A 12,579-nucleotide genomic window follows, 5' to 3' on the forward strand; every position below is an offset into this window, starting at 1 on the left:
GGTACAGAGTCTTGAGATATTGGTGAATAATTACATGCAGCCTTTAGATTAGCAAGGCATTTTAAAATTTAAGACAAATACAATATTTAGCATACTTAAATCTATGTGATATTCAATCTCGAACTTTAAAAAATTTTACTGGAGTTAATGTTTAAAATAACATTTTGATACAGTATAGCATGTAACATAAATTTATAAATATAAGTTTATTAAATTCCTGTTGTATGTTTTAAAGAATTCTCTTAGGAATTTTTTTTGCAACTTGATGACCTTTGTAACCTGATTACAACCACATTAAGAAGGTGTCTGATGACCAAATTAATTAAAGTGAATTTACTTCCACTAAAAACCATTAGGTTATCTTCTGTTTTTCATATTATATAGCAGCTTTCTGACAAAAATGAAAGAAAACTCTTATTTTCAAGGTTAACCTGTTTACTCTGTTCTGATCCAAAACAGCAAATCCAACCATAATTTCAGAATTTTATGTTTAAAAAAAGTTAAAATATTTAAAAAATACATGTTGGGGAGCCGATATACCTCAGAGGTTGAATGCTAACTTACACAAGGTCCCAGATTCAATTCCCAGCCCCAGTACTTTAGAAAAAAAAATTTTTTTGGAAGAAAAAGAGCTATGTTACATTAATAACACTGTATATCTAAGTGTACAATGTTTTAAAGTGAAATTACACGTAAAGATATATAAACAGGAATATGGTGTGATTTTTGCTTAGATACCAGAGAAAATAGTTTGAGCTACAGTCTGAGAACAGACTTTGTAGAAACATATTTACAGCATCCTATTAAGAAATACAATACAAAGGAAAAATATTTGAATAATGGCTGATATTTATAGGAGAAAATTAGCTGTCCATGCTATCCTGCCTATAATAAACATATTTATATATAATGCATAATAACATAATTATATTATCATAACAGTGTTTTATTAAAGACTGATGCAATCTTAACACAATATATACTCACAATAATTTCAAGAAGGTAGAAAATTCAATTTTTTCCCCAAAATATAATGATTTTTAGCTTGAAGCAGCCTAGTATATCCAGCTGACAAGGAAAGATATCACCAGTCCAGGTTACGCATGACTGGCTGTGTAGTCTTTCCTGTCTGGTACGACAAATACAGCGCAGTGGGTTGGCTTAACAACAGGAATTAAGTGGCTCAGGGTTTAGAGGCTAGAAGGCTTGCTCCCCTGCCCCTCCACTGGGATTGTAGCCAACTTGCTTACTACCTAGCCCCCCATCAGAGGCTACTGACTGGCTTTCCTTTCTCTTCCTGATTTCCTTAACTTCCCCTTTTCCTTGGCTTCTAGCTTCTGGTTCCTCCCAGTGATGGCCTCTCTTTCTCTCTCTAGTCTTTTTTTTTTTTTTAAGAGGAGTGCTTACAGAAAAACTACACATAAAATGGAGTTCCTACATGCCAACCTATTATTAACACTTTGCTTTAGGTGTTAATGTTTAGGTACATTTGCTGCAATTCATGAAAGAACACTTATAATTGTACCGTTAATAATAGCCCATTGTTTTCTACAGGGTTCACTCTGTTGTTCAGTCCTGTGTTCTTGTTGTTAATTTATATTCCAATAATAGGATTAAGACCCATCCTGACCAGTTGACCTTACTTTAACTAAAACTAACATCTTCAAAAGGTCCTATTTAAAATACGTTCACACATGCAGGAATAGATGAAGTTAAGAAAGTTTTCCTGATCTTTAAAAAAGTAACAGAAAGCATGTGCTTATCTCTGAAAAAAAAGGAAAGTTGTCTATTCAGTACTTTTAGTGCCCTCCATCAGAACTTCTCATTTGCAACTTTGTAGTTAGAACATTTTTTTTTTCTTAATTCTTTCTCTTTTTCCAAAGATCTCTACCTTTTGCATTTACCTACTGCAGATGTTCATGCTTATTTGATCATATGACAGTATGTAAAAATTGGTATTTTAGGTTGATATATTAGCTGACATTCTAATTGTGGCTCTGTGACAGGACAGAGAATGGGAATAAATTTTGGTGTTTTTTAAGCCACCCCACATAGTTAATTGCATATTTTACTTCAGTGAGTGAGGTCCAACAATATAAGGTTTATGTCACATCTCATTACCAGTTATGTAAAAATGAGGAAAACATAGGAAAATATGTACCCAATATCAAGGATATAGTATAACTCAAAAGGCAAATTTTAAAGTAAATAAATCTACTTGGAATAAACAGAGCTTTTCTAGCTATTAATCTGGCTCAACTATCAAATACAGCATTTTTATATTTTTCTGGTGGGTTGTGAGGTAACATATTATCTTTATCACAAACATCCAATATTGGGGGAAAAAAACATAGATTTTAACTCTGCATAGTGAGTCAGGTTTCTTGAGATCACATTTATGATCATAGAACCACCTGCTAAAGATACTGGTATTTTCCTAGTCCTTAACCTCCTAGGAATAGAGCCATATCATAATAAAGTAGTAAAATTCCTAGCTGTTTTTTGTGTGTGATTCTAATGCTCATCATGCCCAGGCTGCTGACCCAGAAGGTATAGATATGCCATATGACTTTAGGTCTGAAAACTGACTGAGATAGGTATGATTGCTCATGGCAGGCATGGGTGTTCATCATTTTCTGTAGATGTTTAATGTTACAATGTTCTGGAAGCAAAATATTTGGATGTAAGAATCCATGGCCAATTGATTATATTTCAGAATATTTGATAATTATTTTTAAAAGAAATTTATACTATATATTAATTAAATATATTTAATAATATATGGTACATGGATTCCCGATGTGTTAAACACTTAAATGGATAACAAAAAAATTAAAAGAAAGCATGATTTCTTAATGAGAAGGATATTTCTAAGCAAAAAGTCATAAAAGACATAGTGAAGTAAATCCCTAGTAGTTGTGATTATTTAAAATGCACATAAAAACACCACAGAAATTTTAAACAGAAAATTATAAACAAGAAAATATATTTGAAACATAAAGACAAGTAGATCATTAAGATCCTTAATATATAAAGAGTGCTAATAGATTGATTATAAATAATTATCTCCCATTAGAAATATTAAACCAAGAACATGAGTAAGCAATTACAAATGGTAAAACAATAATGACCAAGGGAAGTGGCTGTAGTTCAATCAAATGAGGTCCAGTCTACCATATGGGGGGCCCTCAGTTCGCATTCCGGGGTCTCCTTGTGAAAGCAGGCTTGCCTGCAAGCTGTGGAGAGCTGACTCAGCAAAAAGATGACAACAGAAGAGAGACCAGCAAGAAGACAGAAGAGCCAGCAGCGAATGAACACAGAGAAGAGACAGCAAACAAGTCACAAGGTGGGGAGGGGAAAAAATAAATAAAATACGGATACAGAAGGAATGTACAGTGAAATGGATACAGAGAGCAGACAGCACACAGAAAGTCAAAAGTGGGGGTGAAAAAAATTTCAAATAATAAAACAAAATGACTTTCATGAAGAAACCATCTGGTAAAATGCATTAAATATGACTTAAGAAAAAGTAGAAAGCAGAATAGTCATATAGTTTTGAGTGTACTGAATCAGTAATTAAATATTTTGTGCAAAGAAAGGTAAAGACTCAAGTGATATCACAAATGTTTCCTATGCAATTTGAAAGGAACAAATTATGGCAATGTTACCGAAATATCTCCAAGTCCATGGATAAGAAAAAGTAAAAACACTCAAAAACTTATTCAATGAGTCCAGGGTAACTAATACCTAATATAGAAAGATAGTACTAGAAGGAAACTAAAGCAAAACTCGCTCATAAACCTACTTGCAAAATGTCCTGAACAATATGTCAGTACCCATAAGATCAGAAGGTACTTTGGAAGATGAAGAACAATTTGAGAAAACTTTCCCTGTCACAGTAAGCTCTACTATAATTGTTAATACTCAAGAATGTATAGTCTTGACACAGAAAGAGTCAAATTTTCCAATAGAACAGAATATCAACTCTAGAAATGAATACTTTCCTACATGAAACCTTGAAGGTGTGATACTGCTGATGACTGGGAAAAGAATAGACCTTTCTATAAATAATATTGGAACAATTGGTTATTGATACAGAATTTTAAAATGTAATTTAATTTGTATCTCATATCAGGCAAAATATTAATTTTCCTGAGATGCTAAAGCAAATATCATACAATAGATTGTTTTAAATAACAGGACTTAATTGTCTCACTGTTTCTGAAGCAGAAGGCTTGTTTCCTCCATGGGTCAGTAGCATTCTGGTGCTAGTTTGCTACAATCCCTGTGGTTCCTTGGTTTGCATTTTTGCCACTTCTCACATGGGCAATGACCTCTCCTTTCTTTCCTGTGTTCCCACTGACTTTGGGCTTCTTCCTTTAACTTCTTTTATCTTTCCCTCTGGATTAAGACCCACCCTGCCTCAAGTGTATGCAATTTGACCAAAAACATCTTCAAAAAGTTCTATTTATAATGAGTTCACACCCACAGGGACATGGATTAATATTAAGAATATGTCAAAATCAGGATACACAATTCAACCTACCACACCAAGACATGAGAACTGATAACTGTAAAATAAAAGGTTTATACAATGGCATTTAGTATTCATCAAATGACTGAATAGAGAATGTGAAAATTAAGCCATAAACTGGAATAAGATATTTTCAGTACACTTATATAAGATGAGAATCCAGACTATATAAAGAACTCCTACTTATTAAGAAGAAGAAAAACAACAAAATAGAAAAATGGGTAGTAAAGAGGAAAAATATTTTACTATAAAGGAAACAGTAGAGATAATAAGTTTCAAGATAAATGCAATACCACTTATGTACCTATAACTGGAAAAAATAAAGAAGTCTTTTAATATCAAGTGTTAACAAGCATGTGAATCAATAAGAAATTTTAAACATCAGTGGTGGGAATTTAAATTGATACAACCACATTGGAAAATTATTTAAAACTATCTTGTAAATATTTGCAAACCCTATGACTAACAATCACTTTCCTAGTTGTTTACTCTAAAGAAGTTCTGATATATAAATTCACTAGGAAACATTTGAAAGACTGTTTATATTACTATAAATGCAGTAGAACCAGAAGTTCTGAGGGGAGGGAGAAGGAAAAATAGTTGTAACATGCAACATTTTAGGGACATTGGAATTGTCCTGCATGGCATTGCAATGACGGATACAGAAGATTATACATTTTGTCAAAACCTATAAAATTTGGGGGGGCAAAGTGTAAACTATAATATAAACTATAGATTATGATTAATAGCTATGCTTCAATATGTATTTATCAATTGCAAAAATTGTACCACACTAATGAAAGATGTTAATGGGTAAAAGTGTGGAAAGAGGAGGAGGTGGGGTATATGGGAATTCCCCTATATTTTCAATGTAACATTTATGTAATCTAATGCTTCTTTCAAAGTGAAATTTAATTTAATTTAAATTTAAAAATATGACTTTATAGCAGCATTGTTCATAAGAGCCAAAAAGAAAAAAAATCATGAGAAATAACTGAAATGTCTACTAAAAGGAGAATAGATAAATTTATTGTGATATATTCGTACAATAATATAGCAAACTGACATAAAAAACATATGAGGAAATTCCAGGAAGATGGCATTGAAGTAAGTAGGCAGGGATCAACTCTCTCACAAAAACAATGAAGGAAGGGCAAGAAGCTATCTGAGGGAGCTGCTTTGGGGATCCACAGACTAGAAGAGTACTGTGCATCATCCAGGAGGGAGAGGGACAGAGAGATAAGGAGTCAAACAAAAATCAGAACACAGACAATTACAAGGATATAGAATAAGTGGAACCAAGTGTCAAAAAGGAAGCTTAACACAAAACAAGACAAAATAAAACCATAGAGTATACAGAGAAGATAACCATCTGAATAAACCCATCAGGATAAACAGATGCCTAGACACCAACAAAAAATTATAAGCCATACTAAGAAACACAAAGACATGGCCCAGTCTACTGAAAAAACTAGAAAACAGGAGGAGATGCAGAACATAGAACACCTAATCAAGGATGTCCAAACAAATATCATGAATCAACTTAATGAAGTAAAGGAAGAGATAAAGGATATTAAGAAGACACTTGGGGAACATACTGAAGTAATCAAAAACATACATAAAAAGATAACAAATCTGATGGCGACGAATGCACAATGCAAGAAATAAAAAATATGCTGGAAGCACATAAAAGCAGATTTGAACAGATAGAGGAAAGAATTAGTGATGTTGAAGAGAGTATATCTGAAATCAGACAGATAGTAGGATAAATAAAAAGATAGAAAATATTCAGCAGGGACTCAGAGAATTGAATGACAACATGAAACACACAAACATAGGAATTACAGGCATTCCAGAGGGAGAAGAAAAGGGAAAGGGGGCAGAAGAAGTGTTGGAAGAAATAATGGCTGAAAATTTCCAACTCTTTTGAGGGACTTGGACTTATATGTCCAGGAAGCACAGTGTACTCCAAACAGTATAAATGCTAAAGGCCTACTCTGAGACATACTTATTGAATTGTAAACTGCTCAAGACAAAGAGGGAATATTGAAAGCAGCAAGAGAAAAGAGCCCCATCACATATAAGGGAAACTTGATATGATTAAGTAATGACTTCTCATCTGAAACCATGGAGGCAACCATGATTTCAACCATGAAACCATTAGCACCTTTAGTTAAGGTACTAAAAAGAAGTAATTGTAAGCCTAGAATTCTGTATCTGGCAAAGCTGGCATTCAAAAGGGAGGGAGAGTTCAAAATATTCACAGAAAAACAAAAATTAAAAGAGTTTGTCAACAAGAAACCTGCTCTTCAAGAAATATTAAAGGAAGTTCTGCAGGTTGAAAGGAAAACACAGGAGAGAGAGAGGGTTGGAGAAGAGTATAGAAAAGAACATTTTAAGTAAGAATAACTAAAAAGATTTTAAAAATAAAAAACAAAATATGATTTTATAAACATAAAGAAAATAAGGCTAATGTAAGCAATGCCTTGACATATTAAATGTTTATGGATTAAAGTCTGCAATTAAGAGACACAGATTTGCAGAATAGATAAAGAAATATGATCCATCTATATCCTGTCTACAAGAAACTCACCTTAGACCAGGGATGCAAGGAGGTTGCAAGTGAATGGTTGGAAAATGAATTTACACACAAACAATAACCAAAAAAGGCAGGAGAAGCTATACTAATATTGGACAAAAAGACTTTAAATGCAAAACATTCTAAGAGACAAAGAAGGACACCATATATTAGTAAAAGAGATAATCAATCAAAACATTTATGCACCTAACCAGGGTGGCCCAAAATACATAAGGCAAACACTGGAAATAATTGCCTCTACAATTATAGTTGGGGACTTTAATACACCTTTATCACCATTAGACAGAATATCTTGACAGAGAGTCAATAAAGAAACAGAGACCTTGAATGATATGTTAGAGGGTCTAGACCTAATGGACATATACAGGACATTATACACAAATACAGTGGGATACAAATTCTTCTGAAGTGCACATGGATCATTGTCGAGGATAGACCACATGCTAGGTCACAGAACAACTCTCAATGAATTCAGAAACATTGAAATAATACAAAGTAATTTCTCTGACCACAATGAAATGAAGCTTGAAATTAATAAGGGGGATAGAACCAGAATAGGTACAAATATACGGATGTTAAGCAACACCTCTTAGGCAATCGGTGGGTCAATGCGGAAATTGCAGAAGAAATCAGTAACTGCCTTGAAACCTTGAAAGAAAATGAGAACACAACATATCAAAACCCATGGGATGCAGCAAAAACAGTGCAGAGAGGGAAATTTATAGCCATAAATGCATATATTAAGAAAAGAGGGCTAAAATCAAAGACCTAACTGCACACCTGGAGGACCTAGCAAAGAACAGCAAACTACAAACTAATCCCAAAGCAAGCAGAAAGAAGGAAATAACAATAATTATTTGTTATTTCCTTCTACATGAAATTAAGAATTAAAAAAAAAAAAACAGAAAAATTAACTAAACCAAAAGCTGGTTCATTGAGAAGATTTATAAAATTGGCAAACCCATAACTGGATTAACAAAAAAACACGAAGAGATAAGATGCAAATACATAAAATAAAAAATGAGGGAGGTAGTATCACCACTGATCACACAGATATATAGAGTATCATAAGAGGATACTTTAAAACATTTTATGCCAACAAGATGGATAACTTACATGAAATGGACAAATTTCTAGAAACACACAAGCAACCTACATTGACAGAAGAAGGAAATGATGAACTCAGAAGACAAAGCACAAGTAATGAGATTGAGTTGGTCATCAAAAACCTCCAGCTAAGAAGAGTCCAGGACCAGATGGTTTCACAGGTGAATTCTACCAGTTATTCCAGAAAGAACTGACAGCAATCCTGCTTAAATTCTTCCAAAAAATTGAAGTGGAGGGAACATTCCCTAACCCATTCTATTATGCCAATACCACGATAGTACCAAAGTCATATAAAGATGCCACAAAAAAAGTACAGACCAATCTCTCTAACAAACCTGGATGCTAAAATTCTCAACAAAATACTTGCTAAATGTATTCAAGAAAACATGAAACAAACTAATACACCATGACCAAGTGGGTTTTATCCCTGGTAGGCAAGGATGGTTCAACATTAAAATGTCAATCAATGTAATATACCACATTAACAGATCGAAAGAAAAAAATCATGATTGATGCAAAAAAAGCATTTGACAAAATACAGCAACCTTTCTTGATAAAAACACTCCAAAAGTTAAGAATAAAAGGAAAGTTTCTCAATATGATAAAAGGAGTATAAGAAAAACCCACAGCTAAAATCACATTCCATGGTGAAATATTAAAGACTTTCCCTCTAAAATCTGGAACAAGACAAGAATGCTCACTGTCATTCAAGCACTTATGCAAGAAAAATATATAAAAGACATACAAATTGGAAAGGAAGAAGTAAAACTTTCATTATTTGCAGATGACATGATCCTATAGATAGAAAGCCCTGAGAAGTCTACAACAAAACTTCTAGAGCTGATAAACAAGTTCAGTGAAGTGGCAGGATATAAGATCAACAACTGAAAATCAGTAGCATTTTGTACACCAATAATGAGTAATCTGAGGAGGAAATAAAGAAAAAAAATTTCATTTACAATTGCAACTAAAACAATCAAATATCTAGGAATAAACTTAACTAAAGATGCAAAGGATTTGTACACAGAAAACTATACAATATTTTTAAAGGAAATCAAAGAAGACCTAACTAAATGGAAGAACATTTCACACTCATGGAATTTGACATGTCTGTTCTACCCAAATTGACTTACAGATTTAATGCAATCCCAATAAAAATTACAACAGCATTTTTTACTAAATTGGAAAGCTAATTATGAAATTTGTTTTGAAGGGCAAGGGGCTCTGAATAGCCAAAAACATATTGAAAAAGAAAAACAAAATAGGAGGAATCATGCTACCTGACTTTAAAGCATACTACAAAGCTACAGTCATCAAAACTGCATGGTATTGGTAAAAGGATAGACATACTGACCAATGGAACCAAGGCCACCAAGCCCACTTAACCAGGATAGAATGGCCTCTTCGATGAATGGTGCTTGGAGAATTGGATATCCATATCCAAAAGAATGACAGAGAATCACCATCTCACATTCTTTACAAAAATTAACTTGAGATAGATCAAAGATCTAAATATAAGAGCCAAGACCATAAAGCTCCTAGAAGATAAGGTAGGGAAGCATCTACGAGATCTTGTAATAGGAAATGGTGTCATAAACTTTACACCCAAAGCATAAGTAATGAAAGATAAAATAGACAAATGGGACCTCCTCAAAATTAAAAACTCTGGCACTTCAAAGGAGTATGTCAAGAAAGTGAAAAGGTAGCCTACTAAATGGGAGAAAATATTTGGTAAACATTTATCCAATAAGGACCTAATATCCAGCATATATAAAGAAATCATACATCTCAAAAATAAAAAGACAACCCATTTTTTAAAATGGGCAAGAGATTTGAATAGATCCTTCTACAAAGAAGAAATACAAATGGCTAAAAACACAGGAAAAGATGCTCAGCATCCCTAGTTATTAGGGAAACGCAAATCAAACCTACAATGAGATATCATCTTACACCTATTAGACTGATGGCTTTTAAAAAAACAGAGGACTACAAGAGTTGAAGAGGATATAGAGGAAAGGGAACACTAAGCCACTTTGCTGGTGGGAATGTAGAATTGTGCAGCCATCATGGAGGATAGTTTGGCAGTTCCTCAGGAAGCTAACTATAGAACTGTCATATGATCTAGCAATCGTACTTCTCGATATATACCCAGAAGTAGTGAAAGCAAGGACTCGAACAGATATATCCACACCAATATCCATAGGAGCATTTATTCACTATTGCCAAAAGTTGGAAGCAACCCAAGTGTCTATCAACAGATGAATGGATAAGCAAAATTATGATAAAAACATACAATGGAATATTACGCAGCTGTAAGAAGGAATGCAGTATTAACACACAGACAACGTGGATGAATCTTGAAGACCTTATGTTGATCACTGAAGGACAAATATTACATAACCTCACTGATATGACTCAAGCAAACTGAGCAGACTCACAGGTTATCAGGAGACAGAAAGGGAGAAGAAGGCAGTGAACTGATGCTCAATATGGGCAAAATCTATGATATGGTGGAAGGGAGTGGTTGGGCAGTGGATGGGGGTGATAGTGGTGCAGTGATGTGATTGGGTTCAATGGTGCTGGTATGTCAGGAGGAGTAGGATAGGGGACTGGGGTGGGACTTTCCATGGAACTGGGGGGAGGACTAGAGGAAGGAGCAGTTGAATTCTGGGGATTTGTAGGTCTGTGGTTAAAACTACAATGGTGGGAATGTTCTTTTGGCAAATATTTCAGGGAGGATTACTGGTGCAGGATATTGGGGGTAGGGGGATATGAGCAATTGGGCATACCTGGAACATGCTTCTATGGAATACGAAATTGGTATTCTTTTCATAATGTGTTATCTTGGTGGGTGGAGATTCACAAAATAAACAAGAAAATATTAAACTCCCATCCTGTGGAGTCCTGATATGTTCTCAATTAGAGGGGCAAGAATCTCTTGAGAACAAAGGCAGTGACTAATAAAAGAAAACAGACCAATATGGCATATCCTCAATATTATTGCATGTAACTATGAGACTTTTTCTTCAAAAACTGAAACTTAGTGGTTACCACAGGTTCCAAGGGAGGAGGAGGGAAGAATAGAATTGATGGAACATAGGACATTGGAATTATTCTGTATGATCTTGCAGTGATGGATACAGTGCATTTTAAATTTTGTCAGAACCTGTAAAAGTGTACAGTACAAAATATAAACCATAATGTAAACAATTGACCATGTTAATAGCAATGTTTCAATATTTGTACACCAAGTGTAACCAATGTACCATACCCATGTAAAATGTTATTTTTAGGGGAGAAGGGGAGAGGAGAAGGGAGTTAGTTATATAGGAATCCCCTATAATTTCTATGTGATGTTTCTGTAACCAAAATCTTCTTTGAAGATAAAGTGCAAAAATAAGACACTGGGGGAATACACAGAAGAAATTGTCACTGTACATAAAAAATAATAGATCTTAATGTTGAAGAAAGAAACATTGAAACAAATTTATTGTAATTTATTATTTTTTTATTTTTAGCTTTATTTTTGTTTTTTGTTATTATTTTTATTTATTTTATTATTATTTTTATTTGCTTATTTTTGAGCTTTCTTATTGGTGAAGTTTTGGATTGCAGAAGGGTCACAATTGTGGCTGGGGGGAGAATCACTGGTGTGGGGTGTCAGTAATGGGGGGATGTGTGTGGTTGGGTGCACCTAGAGCGTGTGTCTGTGGCATATGAATATGTTCAAGAGGTTTTGGGGTGTTGTCTTGGTGGGCGGAGACACACAAAATAACCTAAGAATAATGAATTCCCTTCCAGGCAAGTCCTGCTACATTCTCTAATATAGCAGCAAGAATCCACCACGTACCTGGATAGTGCCTAGTGAAGGAGGACAGACCATTACGTTAGGCCTTTGGTATGGATGATTGTATTTTTGAAACTTTTCTTGAGAAATTAAAACTTAGCCTCGTATTATATATTGCCTAAGTGTTACCTCCTGAAAGCCTCCATCTTGCTCAAATGTGGCCTCTCTAGAAGCCAAACTCAGTATATAAGTGCACTACCTACCCCCTAGTGTGGGACATGACTCCTGGGGATGAGCCTCCCTGGTACTGAGGGGTTATTATCAACCACAACTAGCAATGCATTTGGAAAAAGGCCTTGACCAAAAGGGGGAAATACTAAATATAAATGAGTTTTTATGACTAAGAGATTTCAATGTGAGTCTGGAGGTCATTCCAGAGGTTAAGCTTATGCCCATTTCAGCAGGATATCATTGACTGCTACAGTAAACACTGCCTCAAACAGCAGGGTTTCTGAGGGCTATAGAGACATCCAGCACTGTAAGCAGGCCAGA

This window comes from Dasypus novemcinctus, chromosome 8 (genome assembly GCF_030445035.2).
Source record: "Dasypus novemcinctus isolate mDasNov1 chromosome 8, mDasNov1.1.hap2, whole genome shotgun sequence".
In the NCBI taxonomy this organism is placed as follows: Eukaryota; Metazoa; Chordata; class Mammalia; order Cingulata; family Dasypodidae; genus Dasypus; species Dasypus novemcinctus.